This window comes from Catharus ustulatus, chromosome 13 (genome assembly GCF_009819885.2).
Source record: "Catharus ustulatus isolate bCatUst1 chromosome 13, bCatUst1.pri.v2, whole genome shotgun sequence".
Taxonomy (NCBI): Eukaryota; Metazoa; Chordata; class Aves; order Passeriformes; family Turdidae; genus Catharus; species Catharus ustulatus.
In genome coordinates, this window is record NC_046233.1 from 10,961,543 (window position 1) to 10,980,782 (window position 19,240).

At 51.2% G+C, this 19,240-nt stretch overlaps 1 protein-coding gene across 1 annotated transcript in view; it reads right to left on the bottom strand.

Moving 5' to 3' along the window:
* The window catches only part of CHST13 (carbohydrate sulfotransferase 13), a 29,200-nt gene extending 10,863 nt beyond the window's left edge, over window positions 1–18,337 (bottom strand). The window contains exon 1 of the mRNA XM_033072030.1: window positions 18,254–18,337. The gene's annotated coding sequence lies outside the window, so the exon portion shown is untranslated. The remainder of the gene's footprint in view (window positions 1–18,253) is intronic.
* Between the last annotated feature and the right edge of the window lie 903 nt (window positions 18,338–19,240).

Genomic DNA, 19,240 nt, shown 5'->3' on the forward strand with positions numbered 1-19,240 from the left:
TGCAACAGGAGAAATCCCAGCTCATTTTGGGCTTGAGGATGAAGCTTTCAGATATTTTCCAGGCTGGACACTAGGGCCACAAGAAGCCAAAAACTCCACATGTGGTGTCCAACATGAAACACTAGAGAGAGTTAACACCTGGAGGAGTGGTCTCCTGGGAAGCCAAAGGAAGTGAAAGACAGCACATGTACTTGCACATGAGCACCCCAGAGGCCCTGAGGAGCTAATCCTGACCCCACCACTGCCTCCTCACTGCCGTCTCACAGCCCCAGCTTTGCTTCCTGTTGTGTCTGTGCAAAACCTAAAAAAAGAGAAAAAAATAACTGCGGTGCCTGAAATGATCAGTGTAAATTACAGCCTGCAAATGCCAGCAGGGCAGTGGGAGAGGTGATGCTTTGTTCTGTAGGAAGAGTCAGTTCTCAGGGCAGACCCTCTTGGAAGGGAATGCTCTCTCTCACACCAAAGAAAAAGTTCTGAAATTGAAGGTGATATTTTCAATGGATTCTGACTTGAACAAAGGAAAAAGGACTGGTGACAGGAGCTGTCTGCTTGGCACACACGGCATGTGTGCAGCTGAACTGCATTCATGGGAGAAAGAAGAGTGTACACTGGGAAACAAATAACTGTATTACCAGAAGGGTAAACAACACCCAGAGCTCTACAGTGTACAGGGATCAGCACTTGGTTTAAGCCAGTCACTGGAAGAGCCAGAAATTAGGACCTGGATCTCTGTGTGGGCACAGGAATGAGCTTCTTGCTGATTCCTCTCCAGGACCTGCCAGGGCAATGAGTGAGTGCTTCAGCCTCAGCAGTGATGGCTCACTCACCCCTGACCACAAGGATGCTGCTCCACAAAGTCAGGCTCCTCACTACTGAAATAATGCACCCAAGAGACACAGAGAAGAATCCTGCCATAGAATTTCTGAGAGGATATTGTGACTGTGCTAGTCCAAGCCAAACCCTAGCTGCAGCCACTGCCCACTAAATCTGTCCAATTTTTGATTTTAACGTCCAAGCAGGGAAAGAAAAAAAAAAGAAGGAAAAAAAAAAAAGAGAGAAAGAAAATAAGAAAATAGAGCTTGGCAGCAGCAGCAATGGATCCAGACAGTTCTTGCAGTCTGAGCTCAGTTTTCCCTCCTGGTTTGATAGCAAAGACTGAGACATGCAGCTGTACGCACAGAGTGCATGAGGAGGGTCCAGGACATGGAGGCCAAGAGATCCCACCTGGAAGCAGCAGCTGAACCCCTGGGCAGTGTTCATGGGAAGAGCCCTGCCTGGAAGGATCAGAGCTATAGGGTCAAACAGTGTTGTCTCCAGAAAGCAGTTTAATTCTATGAAGCTCTGGCTTTTATGCTTGGGCTCCTACTGGTGGAGAACACATTTCCTTAATTTCTGCCTAAGCACAAAGGCTGATTATTGTTTGTTGTTTTGTTTTAAAGACAGATATTTTTCAAAACTACAGTGATGTGAGAATCCAACACCAGAATCCCACAGAGAACTCCAGACTCACATACTGCCTTAATATTGTGGAAGGCAGTGACCTCTCTTTGATGGACAAGATGACCAAATAAGTGAGCATTTGCTTTCTCACATCATACTCTTGGTTGTGAAGAACTGTGTGGCAATTCTGGTGTTCACAGAGCAAGGGAGGACCTTTGGGAATTATTTTAATTCTTACTGAAAGGTTTTGATTTGGGAATGGGAATTTTTTGGTTCCAAAAGCAAATCAAATTTTTGGCTTCAAACAGGCAATCAAATCTCCTTAGATTCTTGTGACTGCTCATTTGTACTGCTTCTAGAAAGCCAAGGATATAGACAACAGAGGCTTAATTAAAAAGCTTAGGAAAAGAAATCTAATAAAGCCACGATTGATTTGCTTAAATGCATCCTTCATCTTTGTGAATTCAGACATAACCACCTCTGCTGGGGAGCTGCAAGTGTAAGCTGTAAGTGGCTGGGCTCATCCAGTGTCTGCACCCAGAACACTCAGAGGGAGTGGGCAGCATCCCTGCCCCATTCTGGCAGGTACAGAGCAGAGCACACACAAAAGAAAGAATTTTGGGGAGAGAGAACATGTCACAGCAATATTCAGACAAGCACAAGCAATGGCAAAAAGCAACCAGCCCTATGTAGAACCAGCCAAAAGATGATTTCTGGTCCTTTCCCTGGGTCTCTCCTAGGCACAGCACCGCTCCCCAAGAAAAGGAGAGCTCAGGTATCAACCCACAACAGCCAGCACCTCACACAGCTTCCACGTGGCAGAAAACAGATCCCTGCAGAGCAAAGGTTGTGCTTGACCTCTTTTGTTCATCCTGGGGCTGTGCCAGAGGATGTGAGCAGGAGTGATGGAGGGGTGCTGGCATCAACTCGCAAACTCTGCAACTCTAATATTTACAATACAAACATGCATTTCTTGTTCCAGACCAACATCCTCTGTAGCTCAGGAAATGCCCCTGTGGCCCTTCCCACCATTGCTCCTCTTTTTATGGTGCTTTTCTCCCCAGTTTTGGCTGCTCTGCCTCATGACAATGTCCTCCTGCAGAGGCTCAGCACTGACACAGGTAACAGGTGCCACCTAGCACAGCCCCATGCAGTGTGATCACAGGCAGACCCACCACTGGCCTCCTCTAGTGTTTTCCTTGCTGATGAATAAGGTAATAATGTATAAGTCAAGTTATTCCTGCCAGCCTGCCCTTGGCTCTGTGGGCCAAGCCTTGGGAAAGGCTGGCTGCTCTGCTGAAGTACAGGTGGCAGAGAGTCTGTTGGACACATCTGTCTCAGCTCACTTGCTAGGGAATAATTCTCCATCAGACCTTCCCCTGCTCCCTACAGCAGACTGACAGCCTGGAGCATCCTGGAGAGCAGCAGAACCTTCCCCAAGCTTGCTCCAGAGCATTTTCAGACATTAGAGCAGAGCCAAGGGCCAGGGTGGTTGTACCCCTGCAAGGGTCCTGGAACAGGTTCTTCCCAAATAACCCAGCCAGGGCAATGCAGTGCATCAGAAGGGCAGGACCTTTGTGATTCTGCCTCCCTGAGCAGACCAGCAGGCAGGCACATCCCTGTGCCCTGCAAAGCCAGCAGAGCAGAGATTCAGTGACATTCCTCCATGTCACCAGTTGAGCCACAATCCTCAGGCACTGGCATGGCACAGGGAAGCTCAACTGTTCCTCTGAAACCACTGGGTAAGTGTCTTTCACCAGTGCTGCACCCTAACTCTCAGGCCCAGAAATTGCTTTAAGTAGCTTGGGTTTGGGCCATACAATTCTATTTTGAGGCACAGACAGTGCCTGGATGTTGTCAGCCTGGTTGTCCCCATGGAAAAGGGGCTCCATTTGGTGGCTCCCGACTTAATGATATTTCATTTAGCAAAAATTAAACCAAGTGACTTGAACTTGGCTGGGTCAGAGAGAGCTGAGTCCCAGCGACACAGGGATGCTTGAAAGCTTAGCTCAGGCGTTTTTTCCCAGAGCTGCACGTTTTCTCCCATCCCCCCTAGTCCTCTTGAAACAGCCAAACCAAGTAATTAAACCCCTACACCTCCCCTCTTGGAAACAGAGATACACTGGGAGGAGGTTACCCACAACACTAAGGGAAAAACCACAAGGAAAGCTCAAGGCAAACCTGAGCAGGGCAAGACAGGACGTGTGCCTGAGTAGGTTGACACAGAGAGCAGCCCACTACAGGGAGCTGCAGCAGGGTATGACAAAGCTGCTCTCCCATCAGCCCAGATGGGTGAACCAGCACATGTTTGCATATGGGACAGGAAGGTTTTGCATCTCACAGGCACTGGGGTCACACAGAAGTGATGTTTTGGCCATAGTGATGAAGTACCATTTCAGAGCAAGATGAGGCCTTGGGTGCAGAAGAGGGATGAAGGTTGCACAGTGGTGCATCATCTTCTCTTCTCCAGCACCTGCCTGTAATACATCACATTCCTGCAGAGCCAATGGAGGGGTCCTACCAGACCTGCCACACAGACCTTCCTCCCCAGAAATCTCCCCTTTTTGCACAAATGACTCTTGTTTTCCTGAGAAGCTACTTAAGGCCAACTCCAAGCAGTCAGAGATGGCTCCTGAAGGGTGATGGGGCACCCCATCCCCAGGACCCATTTTCATCTCATGTCTCTGCTGCTGAAGCACCCAGTACTCCCTTCCCAGCCACAACCCTCAGAGGAGGCTCCACAGGCACTGAACTGAGGTGACACAGCTTCTGAGGAGGCACAGCAGTACAAACCTCTTAGCCAAGAGGGAAAGGAGCATTTTCCAGACTCCTTCCACCAAATGCATATGCTCCATTGCTATCATCCCCTGGGGCAAGCCCTTCTACAGCATTTTCTCTCCCAAACCACACAATTCCTACACACACACACACACACACACAGATGTGAGGGTATTCGGGATCCCTGGACCTCACCACAACCAGGTGTACATAGGTAAGATGTCCAAGATTGCTTCCTTTGGGAAAGAGATGAAAGGAGTGTCACTCCCTAAAAATAATACCCTTGTTTTCAGCAATCACCCCCTTGCAACTTCTCCAGAGTGCCAGGGCTGAGTGCCACAACTGGGTGGCAATGGCAGCCAGGCTCCCTGGCACTGACAGCAGCCTTGCTCCAGCCAAGAAACACACTCCAAAGAGGGGATAATGAGTCACTGTTTTACATGGGATAACTCGACGGACTGCACTGCCTTTAACAGGAAAAGTCATTCCCTCCTCCAGGGATGTGGCCTGCCGGCTGGAAGGCAACAGTCCACGAGCAGGAGAGGAACCAGGGGTGTGCTGCCTTCAGGAAATGTTAATGGGGTGTGGAAGAAGGTTCTGAGCTATTCTCTCTGGCAAGTGATGGATGGGAAGAGCCACGCAGAGGGCTGAGCACATGTCCTGCTCTCATTCCAGCCAGACAGGGAACTGCCAGGCTGCCAGAAGCAGCAGTGGTTGTGATGAATGTCTGGGGTGGAAACACACAGCCCCAGGCAACTGAAGTGGGACCAAAAATCCAAGCACACCTGCCTCCACATGTGCCCAAGATCCCTGATATCTGTGCACAGCCATCTGCAGGCAGCATTGCTGTAAATGGGGCTCATGGCAATGGAGTGCCTCTGGCATGCTGCACTGGGGGATGGAGAGCACCTCTCTGTCTGGTATTGGGGCACTTGTGCCACCCACACAGTGCAGATTACCCACAGCACAGACTCCCACAGAAATGTGAGGGCTGACAGGCATAGGGACGGCACAGAAGCCCCAGGCACACGAAATGCACTCACATGGTTTCCAGCCTGCAAGAGGCACATGGATGCTCTCTGCTTCCTCAGTCTGGGGCTGCAGTGACCCATGCTCACGATTGTCACCTCCCCACACCCATTTCCACGCTCAGTGACTCATGCCAGATGCAATGACACACAGACAGCAAGGACAGGGCAGGGGCCAGCAGGACAAGGTGCCACTGGCACCAAGTGCCACCAGACTTCAGGCTTCTCCATCTGGATCCAGTTCAAGACAGACACAGTGACTTTCATTGGAAAATGCCTCAGCCCAGCCTCTCAAGTGCTGTGGCAACCTTTGTGGGGCAGCAATGCCCAGAGCCAAGGGTAGCACAGACACCTCCTGAGCCAAGCTGTGGCAGGCAGCAGCTGGTCTGACCCCTTCCAGCCATGGGCTCCTCAGGGCTGTGGCCCTCACCATCAACTTCCAATATCTTCTCTTTTAGCTTGAACATGTCCCAGCCATGTTCCTTGCCAGGAGTCACACCTGAAGAGAGCCTTCTGACAGGTCACACACGGGCTGGCGCTGCCATCACTACAAAAATGTGACAGTTAGCCCTTATTTCACATCACCACTGCTTCCTCCACTGAAAGGATCCAGAAACTGGCTCTCCAGGGGGCCATTTCTCCATTCCCACTCCCCAGGATCTCTGTGCCTTTGGCTGGAAGCAGGAGGCTGGGTGAGATCAGCCCCTGCCACACCAGAGCCTGCGTGTCCCGTTCAGCACCCCGTGGGATGTGGGATGGGAGGGAGGCAGTGCTCCAACCTTCAGAGCTATTTGGGTTTTTCTCCAAACCACTAAAAGAGAGGGATCTCTGCTGAAAGTGCTCCAAAGAAACACAGCAAGCACTGCTGACAGTATAATCTCCACTGTCCAGTTCTATTAATGCTCTTACAGTTTTAGCAGAAATTGGGAAGCTTGGAGCTGGCTTTCCACTGTCCAAGGCATGCAAGAACTCCCAGGTGAGCAAAGCCAGCCTGACCCTGTGTGCAGCCCCCATCAGCCCCCTTTGGAGGGGCACTTCAGCAGGCTGCTGGAGCTCTTGCCTGGCAGAAGAGACAATGGACTTGTGCATGTTTTGCTCCTCGTGCTGGCTGACAAACCCAGCCCACAGAGGTTCACATTTGCAGTGCACACTCAGCACTCTGCAGCTAAGCCAGGCTGAGGGAGGATCCAGCACTGAGGGGTTTGCAGCCAGCTCTGCCTCTCTGCTTTCTATCTGCTGTACACAAAGCTCAGGCAGCAGCCACAGAGGTGGCTGCGAGCTTTGAGCGGTGTTTTCAGATGGATGGGGTTTTTTTAAGCTGTATAAAAAGAACATTAAACTCCTGATGTGAGATGGGGTCAGAACATCCTGCACTAGTTTAGATTTCTACTGCATGTCACACACATTGGGCAGGAAAATAATTATCTTTCTAACTTTTACTCTTCTTTTTTTTTTCTTCTTTCTTGTTTTTTTTTCCCCTAACAGAAGGTGGCTCAGCTTTTAACTGGCTGGAAAAGACCTCTGAAATCAAATCCCTGGTCTGTCCAGGCTTCAGCCAGATTCTTGCTGTTTAAGGAATGCTGGCTGTACCCAAGCCAGTGCATGGACTGGCTGTCACTGGTTCCAGAAGTGACTGTGATTCAGAGATCTGGCTTCTGGACATGCCAAACCACTTGTGCATTACTCTTGATGTTCAAGATCCTGGAAGGTTTACTTAGGAAGAAGTTATTGCCATTGCCATTAGGCAGATATTAAAATTACATTAAGAACCTCCTTGTTTTCTATAAAGCTTCGTGAAAGCTCTTTCCTCTTTTGGATTCCGCTTTCTTGCACATCTTACTTTGCCTTTGTTTCTAAAGATAATTTTTCTTCATTTCTCACTGATGACACCTCTTGGACTATCACAGTGCCACCAGCCACAGATAGGCTCAGGGCTGGCACAGCTGGGCCCTGGCTGTGCAGTTCCTCCTCCCCAGAGGTGGGGATGGCTCAGGCTCTGTTTGTCAAGGAAGACCTTCTTATTCCCATTTAGTCAAGTTGAGTCAAGGATCAGCCAGGGAAACTCTAATCAAGTGATGGAAAATGGTGACAGTTATAGGATTAGCTCACAATAAATCATGCAGAAAGGGAAAGAAGGAATCCAGCTGCTTCAAGGAGCTTGCCAAATGCCCCAGCATCGTCTGTGGGGATCATATCAGGAGCAGAGCCAATGGCAGCTGGTCTGGACACTCTGCCCCATTTAGTGCATGGGTTCTTCCTAAACCTTCGTGTCTCCTCAGCAGCAGGAGGCTCTGCTCACCTGGTACCAGCCTGAGGCAGATGCCAGGGAGGTTTAATAGAAAGATCACAGGCATTTTAGCTGGAGGGATGTATATTGCTGGGGCAGTGTCCCTAGGTCTCTACTGTCACAAGGACTGCAATTAAGATCTTTATAGGAAGCCGAAAATTAACAATATCCAGCAGGAACACGGCCTCTGTGAGCAAATAAAGTATTTGTGTGTAAGTACCATGCAATCTTCTGTTTCCAAATGGTTAATTCCTCCTATAAGCCAAGCTAGAAGCTTTCCAAGAGCAATTTCTCTTCCCCATTACGCCTGTCATTCTCCTGGCCCCAGTTGGCTGCTTGCATTTATAATACAAGCCTGAACTGCCAGCATTTCCATTCCTTGTCAATAAACTCCTCCTTTGCAGCCTGCTGCCCGAAGGAACTGCAGAGGAGCTTGCACCAGCAGTGCCAAGGCAGGGATCCCTGCTGGGATGGACAGGGGCTGATCTTCCCTGGGCAAGGCTGCACCAGAGATCCACCTCTCCCTAAAATCCTGCCTGTGTGGTGCCCACAGCCCTGCAGGCCCCCATCTCTGGGCAGGCTCAGGCAGCCCACAGCTGCTCACACAGCACCACAGAGCTCCAAGCCAAGAGACCATCTGCACCAGCCTGCTGCCTCCTGCTCAGCTGCTGAGGCCACGGCAGCCCAGCGTGCAGGGGACCAGGCTGGGCTTGCTCCAAACCTGCCCGCGCTCAGGACTGCTTTGGGCAGGTGCTGTTTGTACCCTCTGCACACAGGCCACCTGCACAGGTACAAGAGAGGAGCCTCTCTAGTGTCAGATGGCCCTGGCCATATTGCCAGCTGAATGTGTTTCAAGCCATCTTCTCAGCTCTGTGCATCTGGGATTGATGAAAGCCTCAACAAGCTGATCTGAGAAAAAATGCACACGCAGCAAACTCTTCCCAGAGCAGCACCTTGCACACAGCCATCCCTCCCTGGCTTTGCTTCATGGCTCCCATCCTTCTGCTCCCAGCAGAGGAGCTGAGGAAATCTGTCCTGCTTTTCTAATGACACAGTCATTAGCTGGTGAGACTCTCTGACACAAGATACACAGCAAGAGGCTTTACAAAGAGTTGAAGAGATGCATGAGCTCACAGAGGAGGAGAGGAGTGAGTTCCAGCCTGCTGGAGACTAGGGAGAACCATCTCTGGGAATCATCTCCAGCACATACAGTCCCACCACACGGCCCCTCATGCCTACTTCTGCTGCATTTAGCAATGAGCACTGCCTGAGGCCACCAAAGAGCCCCATCTCCCCAGCCAGCATGTTCACAGAGGACACAAACACCTCCGGTGCCATCGCAGTGCTAGCTGCTTGTCTGGTGGCTTTGGATTTAACCCTTCCTGACAGTGGCTCTTGGCTCTGGGGACATCCCTTCCCTTTTCACAGGGAGAGAGCAAGCTCTGATGGGACCTCATGAAGAGGGGAACTGGGAGGCTTGTGTCTACAGCACCCAGCAGCAGCTGGGGGCTACTGCTGCAAAACTCCACCAGCATCAATTCAGCCTTGTTTGGGTCTCACAGTGCCTGTGTCTGCTGATCCTATTAAGCTAAAGGGAAATCAATCTCCCTGATACTGCCAGGAGTAAACTTGGAAGAGACCCAGCTGTGAATATGCTGCTCCTGCACCCTTGCCAAAAGGAAGGGCCTGGCTCTGTAGATATGTGCAGGACTGAACTCGCTGCCTTCTGCCACGGGGAAATCTGCCTGTGCAGAGACACTCCTGTGGCAGGCACAGCCACACTCTCACAGGGCAGCACAGCACAAATGGGGCTGGGGAGCTGCTGAGGAGCTTCTGACCTCCAGTTAGTTTGTGCTGATTTCTCAGGTCCCTGCTTTGAAGAAAGCCCTCTAGAAGAGGCAAGGCAGCCCCAGAGACACCCACAGTCAGCAGCTCCAAACAAACACCACCTTTGAACCTCATGTTGATATTGCCCATCCTCCTGCGAGGTCAGTGAGGCAACATCTGGCCAGAGAGCAGGCTTGGAGTGAGTTCCATGTCAGCAGTGAGGCTGCAAACTCGTAGGGAGAGAGACACTGCAAGGGATGGCTCAAAGCTGCTGCTGCTTCCTCCCTGGAAGAGTGGGAAAGCAGCCAGGAGATGGAGGGCTATAAATCAAGTGACATTTACACAGAGAAGGAAAATCTGGGAGCACCTTGTGACTGGAGGCCAGGACTCATGGCCTCAGCATCCCTCCATATCACAGGTGACAGGCTGATGGGAAGGGACCTACTGTGCACTGCTGTGAAGATCCAAAACATTGAATGGCACAAGTACTGTGGGCAGAGATGGCAGCACCTGCCCACCTGCCATGCCCAGGCTAGAGGCTTCCTCATCTGTCACTCGAGCCACTGCAGAGGCAGCAACACCTTCAGAGACACTCTTTGGGGAGAAAACAGCTTCAAATCCAGTTGGATGCTGCTCTGAGGGAGTCTATGAAAACCAAGTCCAATTGTGACAAAGCTGTGTCTCACCAGAACCAGGTACTCCTTCAGCCCAGCAGGTCTCAGCGTGGTTTGTGTACACAGCCCTGTAACACTCACCTGAGCACAGCACCACACACAAACCCAGGGCACTGTGGTTTGCAGCATCTCACAGCTGCCAAAGCAGCTCCACAGTGTGACAGCACTGAGGGCTCAGTGACAGGGATGCTGCACTGCTGGGAGCACTGAACACCTTTGCCATTCACTGCTCCAGGGTGTCAGGGATCACTGGCAAGGTGAGGGCAGGTGGGACATGCCAACAGACAGGGAGACAACCAGGACTCCAAAGACTCCAAACTCCAAAGAGCCAGGCCAGGGCTGTCCACAGGGCTGGGGAAGGTGGTGCATGGAGAGCCCTGCTGTAGGTCAGGAAGCTCTCAGCACAGCACAGGGAAGGACCTGAGGTGGCACGGGAGAGCACGTTCAACTGGGACAGAAAACTCAGCAGACACTGAATCCACACACACTCACACCCTCAAACCAGGTTCTCAACCATTTTCAACACCGAGGTGATTCTCCTCTCAGCACAGAGCTGCCACAGGATGTGGGTTATGTGGCCAGGCTTTCCTGCACTGCTAGACAGTGACGAGCCACCTCAGCTGAGGATGGAGCTGCTGAACCCAAGGCTGCTGGAGCTGCTACAGCCCTAACCAGAGAGGAGAAACCCTTGCTTTCTTCTCCGTGGAAAGACCAACTCCAAGCCCTTCCCAGCCAGATTCCCATCAGTCTGCCTGCCCATAAATTTACAACTATTTATTTAGTCAAAGTTCATCCAGATATTAAGAGCTCAGGGGCACTATGGGGAAAACAGGAGCAGGCAGAGCATCCAGCCTGTTCCTCCAACAGGCTGCAGGAATTCCCCACTGGCTGATTCAAGGCTGGACACCTCCATGCCCTGAAGCTAAACCTGTTCAGTGCCATGCCAGCAAGCTAAAGGGAGTGGACTCGTGCAAGGATCTCTGAGGCAAGGATCACCAAGTCTAGCAACAAAACTGAGGCAGATCTTTGCTCTCTGAGAATTCTAAAGGTCTTTGCTCTCTGAGAATTCTAAAGGTGGGAGGCGGAAAAGGTTACAAGGCAGGGACCTTCAAAAAGTCTGAAGACCCCAGACACCCCAGTAAGGGCTGCTGCAAAGGGCCTGGTAAAAAATGAAACTTGCTCAATAGCATCCAAAAGAAATGCTGGAAGGGAGCTCAGCTTCCCTCTCCCTGTCCCAGGGACATCACGCTTTCCTTCCAACACAATGAATGAAGCATCATCTCTGCTCCCCATAAACTGTAAGAGAAACAAAACAAGCCCCATGGCCCCTGCTATCTCCTACACTGGGTGATCTCCTGTGAAGGACATGCAGGAAGGCTTCACCCAAGCAGTAGCCACTCAGCTCCTGGGGATACACAGAAACTCTTCCTTCTCACCTTTGCCCATGCAGGCCTTTGACCTCAACTGAAATTTCGGCTTCCCAGACAATTGGGAAATGGAGAACAGAGCAAGAAGAGACATTTGGGGGTTGAACCCTATTTATCAGAGTTCTACAACTGGCTTTAATGGGTAATTTACTAGAACGACACAGGGTACAAACTTGCAACAGCAAAAACTGGCAGAGCCAGGATAAATCACAACAGCCAGTCATGAAGCAAGGATCCCAGAATCTGGAAATGAGCATCAGGGATGGGGGACAACCTCATAGGGCAGCAGCATATACAGGGGGCATTTAGCAATATCTGCCACCATCCAGCCTTCCTGGGTGGATTCTATGCTGAGGGGGGAGTTCCATTGGAAGAAGGGAAAAATGAAAAGATCGATGTGAATGAGTGGGGAATTGCAGAGAGGCTGTGGTTGAATGCAGACCTGTCCCACAGCTGCAGATCCAGACAGAGACAGGGTGTCCCAGTTTATAGCACTGCAAGCTCTGCAGGTACAGGTGCATGTACGGGAGAGAGCAGACTGGTCTGAACTGGGCAGCAGAGCCTGGGAATGTGGGGTTCAACTCCCCATTGACATCAGTCACTCCCCTCCATTTGTGACAAATTTTACTGTACCTCCAGCTCCTAGGAGGAGGTACTCCTCCATTCCTCCCTGCTTTCACTCACAGTGCAAACTGTGCCATGCAGGCAGGACCAAGGCACAATGGTGTCAAACCCAGGCCTTTTAGGCCACCAGAGCTACTCAGGGAGATATTTCCCCCTTGTCAGACTGCTGGAGGTCCTTAACTGCCTTTGGACAAGGAAAGTTTTGGACTTTTGAAACATCCCCCCTTGGCCCCTCAGAAGTATTTGGGGAGTTAAGCTCTTCTCTGGATACTCAGCTCCAGGAGGCAGTACTGGGAGTTAAGTGCCTAATGCCTTTGTAGTTTCTTGGCTTCTGATACAGAGTCCTGGGAAAGACAGCTGTGTTTGCACTGGAATTAAGGTGGAGGGATTGTCCTGCTCTCCATTCTGATGCTTGCAGGAACCAAGGACCAAGAAATGAACCCAGCCCATAACAAATCCCAACACCCTCAGGAGAGCCCTGGGCACTGCACAAACACTCATCTCCCAGCCTTGCACCAACACAGGCAAAAGTCCTACTGGTGCTGTTTTTGTGGAGTTCTTACTGCAGGATATTGGAGCTTTGTGTGTGGGGACAAAATGCAGGTGCATCGTGCTGCCAGAGAGGAACAGCCAGGCTGAGATGCCAGAGGAATGTGGGGCCATGAGAGGATCCAGCAGAGCTACCAGGACACGAATTTCTCCTGCAGGGACAGAGTTAACTCCGGATGCGCTAAGCCCACCCCTTTCCCCTCTGAAACCTCTTGCGTGGATGAGATTCTCAGGAAACTGCATAAAGCCAAGAAGGACTAGAGAAAGCATTCCTCATGAAAAGCCTGGCCCTCAGGAGCAGATGGGCTTCATTATTGCCCTGCTCTCAGCACAGGAGCGTGTGGATTTATCCGCCCCGATGGGTCATGGACGGAGGCTTCACGTCCTTTCAAACACGGCAGAACTGAGAGATTCCAGCCTCTGTGTGCCAAGGGAAGGGAAGGGAAGGGAAGGGAAGGGAAGGGAAGGGAAGGGAAGGGAAGGGAAGGGAAGGGAAGGGAAGGGAAGGGAAGGGAAGGGAAGGGAAGGGAAGGGAAGGGAAGGGAAGGGAAGGGAAGGGAAGGGAAGGGAAGGGAAGGGAAGGGAAGGGAAGGGAAGGGAAGGGAAGGGAAGGGAAGGGAAGGGAAGGGAAGGGAAGGGAAGGGAAGGGAAGGGAAGGGAAGGGAAGGGAAGGGAAGGGAAGGGAAGGGAAGGGAAGGGAAGGGAAGGGAAGGGAAGGGAAGGGAAGGGAAGGGAAGGGAAGGGAAGGGAAGGGAAGGATCAACACCATCTGAGGGTGGCTTAGATTTTTCATCCCTGCCTGTGCTTGCAGCCTTAGCCAGGGTAAAAGCAGCATCTCCCTCCCTATCTGGAAGGCTGAGGACATGTGTCAGCCAGCTGCAGGCATGACCCAGGCTCAGAGCATTCTCTGGCCAAACCGTGCGCACGTCCCAAGGCAGAGGCTGAATTTCAGCCTCCAAATACCTTTAAACAATGGGGAGGAACTGAGATCTAAAATAGGCTCTTTCCTGTTCTGGAGGGGAAAAAAGTCCCTGGTTTTCAAAAGTCTGTTGATATTTAAGTGTGTATTTTTCTCCATCCACGCCAGGTCTAGGTGCAGTTATAGGTTCAGGGACTAGAGCTCTGCGGGTCAAGTCACTTATCAACTCGGTAATCTCTACAATTTGTGTCTCCTTGAAGGGACCAACCTTTAGGCACTGAGATAGAGCTGAGATTAATACATCTGGAACAATGAGAAGAAAGTGTTTATCTAAGATCTGCTAGCTCTGAGGGGTGTAAAACCACCTGAGGACTGCAGAGTGGTGGCAGTGGTGTCTCCCATATCCACCTTGGCACACCAGAGGGCCAAGGAACACACAGAGATAGTGAGGCAGTTTCCTACCTGTGATATCTGCTACATGTTGATATGGCTTCTGGCATTGCTGCTCATCCTCCTGCAACACCCCAACCCTTCTCTCTCAGCAGGAGAAGGGGTTGGAGAAGGCTTTGCTCTATCAGAGCCCAGAGGAGATCCAGCTGGTTGATATAGGAGCAGACAAGGATGGAGAGAGGGCTCTTGCTGTTTTCGCACTTGGAAAGCTTTCTGGAATAGTATCCCAGCCCTGGCACTTGTGGTGTCTCTCGTTGTGAAAGAGTCAGACCAAAGGCTGAGCACATCTCACCTGCAAAGCCCCGTGAGGTCCAACAGCTCGTGCTGACAGCAGGTTGGGAAACAACATGGGGAGTGCAGAAGCCAGCATTGAGCAAGTGCTGCTAAAAAGACTCATGAAACAACAGCTGGATGCTGCAAATGGACAGAACCAGAGCAGAAATAAAGGAGCACTTTGACATTGAAAGCTTTTCCTTCCGTCTTGTTGGAGAAAATCTGCCAGCTGTCCAGATGTCAATAGTTTGCCTACTCACAGTTGCCCTAAAGACACACCATTGGGGTGGCCCCACAGCACTGTCCTGCAGAAACCTCAGACCAGATGAACCTGCCACTCACCTCCCTCTACCTCCTTCACATGCTCCCCCTTCCCTCTATCCCACATCCAGAGTCTTCCCACCTCCCCCATTGCTGTTAAATCAGTGTGGTCCCTCTGAGAACAGCAGTGACCAAAGGTGTGATGCAGACAAGGAATGGCAGCCTCCAGTGTCTCCTGCTGTGCCAGCCTGGATGTGCTGCCAGCAGAGTGAGATGAAACACCAGCCTGGAGCCCTGCAGCGTGTTCTCCCCTCAGTGCAGAAAGTGTACAGTGTGTACAGGTCAGCAGAGCTAACAGCACAGCACTCCTGCAGGGAACAGCAGAGAACACCGGCTCAGAAGATGGATGGCAACCATGCTGAGGGCAGATAGGATCTCCTGGATGGCTCTGGGGCGCCACCAGTACAGCCAAGGACTGACTCCTGGTGGCCCCCATCACTCCCTGAGCCCAGCTGAGGTGACATGAGGTTTGCCTGCGAGCTGAGCACACCTGCCCACACCACCAGCCCAGGTAAAGCCCAGAACTACCCACTGTGGCATGGTGTAGAAGGTCCAGTGGTCAGTGTGCTCAGCACACTTCAGCACCTTCTTGCCCTTGGCCATGGTCTGTGAGCCTGGAGCAGGAGAGCTGGTGGCCAACAGGGCACACAGGTCACCACTGACTTAAAGTGAGCAGGGGACAGTCCATGGCACAGTTCCAGCCCAGAGCCAGGGGAAAGCTGGGCCTACAGCTCCTGTGTCTGCTCACTGCTACAGCCAGTAGGAAGGAAAGGCAGCAAAAAGCCACCAGGGCCACCAGGTCAGGGCACACTCAAGCACACAAGCCCACGGCCCTGAGGAGCACCATGAGCAGTCTCACCCCTCTGGCAAACACACCCAGCCTGTTCCTGCCTCCAGGAGGTACAACAGGGAATTCTGCCACTGACTTCAGCACAAACTAATTCAGCCCACCACCAAAATAACCAACTCAGCGGCATTTAGGAGCAGAGTTATTTCAGCACAGGCTGGTGTGTGGGTGTTCCTGAGGCAGAACAAGAAAGCCTTATTCCAGCACAGCCATGGAGCTCAGCACAAACCACTCCAGTGCACAACTGCCTGGATGGAGCTGTGAGTGGGCAATGCAAACAGAGCAGTTCATTCCTGCTCCCTGAGCTGAGCCAGCCCTTAGCACTCTCAGCTTAAAGGTTTCTGGTTGTATCATCTTTCTTCCCATTCCTTGTCCTGGTCACAGGAAGGTTTGGTCTCTATGTGCCATTAGCAAGGATTAATTCAGCATGTTCCATGTAATGGACTGTGGGTGGCCCAGGGAAGGCAACCTGCTCAATCCTGCTAACGATGGAGAAAGGATCTGACTGCTCCTGGGGGAAACTCAAAGCTTTGCTTCTTTTTTTTTCCTAGCATTTTTCTTCGTTATTAGAGAAAAACCAAATGACACCTGACAACTAGAACTCTAAATAACCCCCAGGCAGCCATCATTTTAAAGATGATGTTTTCATTTGCAAATTGTTTACCTATTATTGTAACTTGTAACTTCTAAAATTCAAGTAATTGGCCTCAGTTTGTTTTCCTTTGGGATAAAAAATGAAGCAATCTTTAGCTTGTTTCTTTTCTGTATGTAGTAATGACCTTTCCTCTGCTAGTGTGAGTTTCTCACTGATCTGAAGAGGAAAGGAAAAACTGTAAACAGAAAAATACTAAGAGAAAGAAATGGCACAAAAATGAAGGCTGGACCCAGGGAGAAAACAGTGTGGCTAGAAAATAAGCTGAAGTTAGAGAACATGAATATTGCTTTAACTCACCTCTTTTTTGGACCTAAAGGAGAAAATCTGTAGAGGGCATCTGCACCCTCACAAATGTGTTCCCACTGAGTGACCAACATTACTTGGTTACAGCAGCTGGAGATCCCTATCTCAAACCTATCACCATCTGTGGGAACTTTCAAAAATCACACTTGCCCCACGTGAAAGAATAGATTTGCAGGGCACTGCATTTCCAAAGCATGTCTCAAGGTAGCATTCCAGACCCAAATTGCCTCCAGTACCTCGTGAGACACCACCACCAGCACCATCACCTGGTTTGCTCTGACCTCGCAGGAACTCTGTGTGAATCTGGGTGAGATCAGGTAAGCAATTAAAGTCAAATAAGCACAGAAAGTTCTGCTGACTCAGAGCAGAATCTCTTTTGAAAACCTGAGCCCTGTAAAGAGACATGTTTTCCAGTCAGATGCTAGAAAGTGTATCCAGTGTAAAACACAATCATCTCTTCATTAGCACCCTAGAGATTAAAGCTGATTCGGTGCTGCACTTTTTACCGAGCAGTCCTAACACTAAAATAAGACGCATAAATAATTTCCTTAAGAAAAGAAAAAGTTACTGAGGAATATAATACCGATTATGGTCTTCTGGGATTTCTGAATTCATCTGACAAGCTTCACATGCTTGTCTAGAACAAATGCTCGCTGAAGCCCAACTCCTTTTCAATTTGACTCAGCCAACAAGCTATGCCTTTCTTATTTTTAGGAAAAAAACACTTTAAAGACATTAAAGTGATGGAGCAGCCCCTATAAAAGGAAAATAACATTTCATTTAGTTTACACTGATAAAGTTCCATTAAGGTTTCAGTCAAGTCAGTCTTCTGAATTTTAAGATGTAACTCTAAAGGCCCCATTGATGGATTGCTGCTGTACTTAGAAAATATTAGTACATTGTTCAAACGGCAGGAATTACCAAATAACGTTTCTTAGGAAAGAGGAACTAATTTCCCCAAAGGAACAGAAAAAGGCAGGGAGATAAATTATCCCCCCAGCACAAAACGGTTCAGATTTTAGTTCAGAATTGTTTCCCAACTTCAAAGAAATTTCTAAGAGCACACACTACAGAAGTGCCTTGAGCCATTCAAGCAGACTCCCAGGAATTTTAGTGACCGCGGGTGTAAATCGGCACTTGCGGGGCAGAGCAGCTCCCCTTCCCCGTCCCGATCCCGGCACAGCTGGGCACAGCTCCGGGAGCCACAGAGCTGGCCACGGCTCCGAGCCCCGCGGGGACACCGGACAGCACAGCGACTGAGAGAAGGTGTCTATGGAAAAGGGACACGGGGACACCGAACAGGACAGTGACAGAGATAAGGTGTCTAGAGAAAAGGGACATCGGACAGGACAGCGACAGAGAGAACCGTCTGTGGAAAGGAGAAATGGAGACACCCAACAGGACAGCGACAGAGAGAAGGTGTCTATAGAAAGAAGACACCGAACAGGACAGTGACAGAGAAGTATCTGTAGAAAGCAGACTCCGGGACACCGAACAGGATAGGTTCAGTGAAATATCAGCAGAAAGCAGCCTCGGGGACAACCAAACAGGACAGGTTCAGAGAAATATCTGAAGAAAGCAGACTCGGGGACAGTGAACAGGACAGGTTCAGAGCAGGGTCTGCAGAAAGGCGCCTCGGTGTCACAGCGGAACGCCGCCGGGACGGCAGCGCCGCTCGCAGCGCGGGGGAGCGCAGAGCGATCTCGGATGGGCTCAGCCGAGCGATGCGCGAGGGGCGAGCGCACCGGCGGAACAGCCCCGGCACCCGAGGGGCTCCCGGAGCCAGGCAGGGCTGCCCGCCGTGCCCCGCTCCCCTCTCCGCCCGGGGCACCCTCCGGAGCGCGGACCCACCTGGGCTGAGGCTGCTCTGGAAGTAGAAGAGGACGAGCAGGAGCGAGCCGAGGCCGGCGGCCAGCGCCAGGCGCGGTGCCCGGCTCCGCCGCATCCTCGGCCGCGGCTGGCGGCGCAGCGCAGCGCCCGCGGCCCCGGCCCGGCCCCAGCCCGGCCCCGGCCCGGCCCCGGCCCGCCGAGCCCCGCCGAGCCCCGCCGAGCCCCGCCGGGCGCCGCCGCCCCGCCCGCAGGAAGTGACAGGGGCGGCCGAGCCGCCGCCACGGGAACTTGGCCCCCCGAGAGCCCCGCGGGCCGGGCCGCTCCCCGCCCGCCCTGCCCGGCTTCAGCGCTCCCCCCGGGGAAAAGGGAGTCGCCTGTGTGGTGGCAGCATCGGGAGTTTCCTGGTGACTTTCCTCTGCATGGTCTGTACTTTAGGAAGCATCACGAAGTTTCGTGTCTTAAATACACGTGGCCTTAAAACACACCTCTTCTTCTTCTTCTTTTTTTTTGTTTTTTTTTTTTTTTTTTGTTTGGTTTTTTTTTTTTTTTTTTAGTATTCTTTTGGCTATCTCCGGCCCTGCAGTCTTTTACTGAAAGCGGTAATGCTTCTGACTAATTCCACCTCAAGCAATAAATTTCTGTAGAAGGAGGACATAGTTTTCTATTACTCTCGGCATGCATTTGGAAAGTGAGACCGCAAAGTTCTCTTACTGCATCCTCTATCCCCCAGGCTCCATAATCACAGCAGAAGCAGCCCAGAGCTTCTGTTGCCCCAGTTTTGAAATAGCAGCGATGCTTTTCACCCAGCTCTGTAAAACACTCGAGATGTACTCAAAGGCCACCTGCCAAATTAGCCAGGCCAAGAGCTGGATTCCTGGATTCATTCACTGCTTCTCTTCAGCCCCAACACACTCAGTTTGAAGAAAAAGAGGACAGCTCAAGGAGGAGCCACTGGGAATGACAAAGAATCCTTGAGTACGTGCACATGCTGGGCTTCTTTCTGCCCTC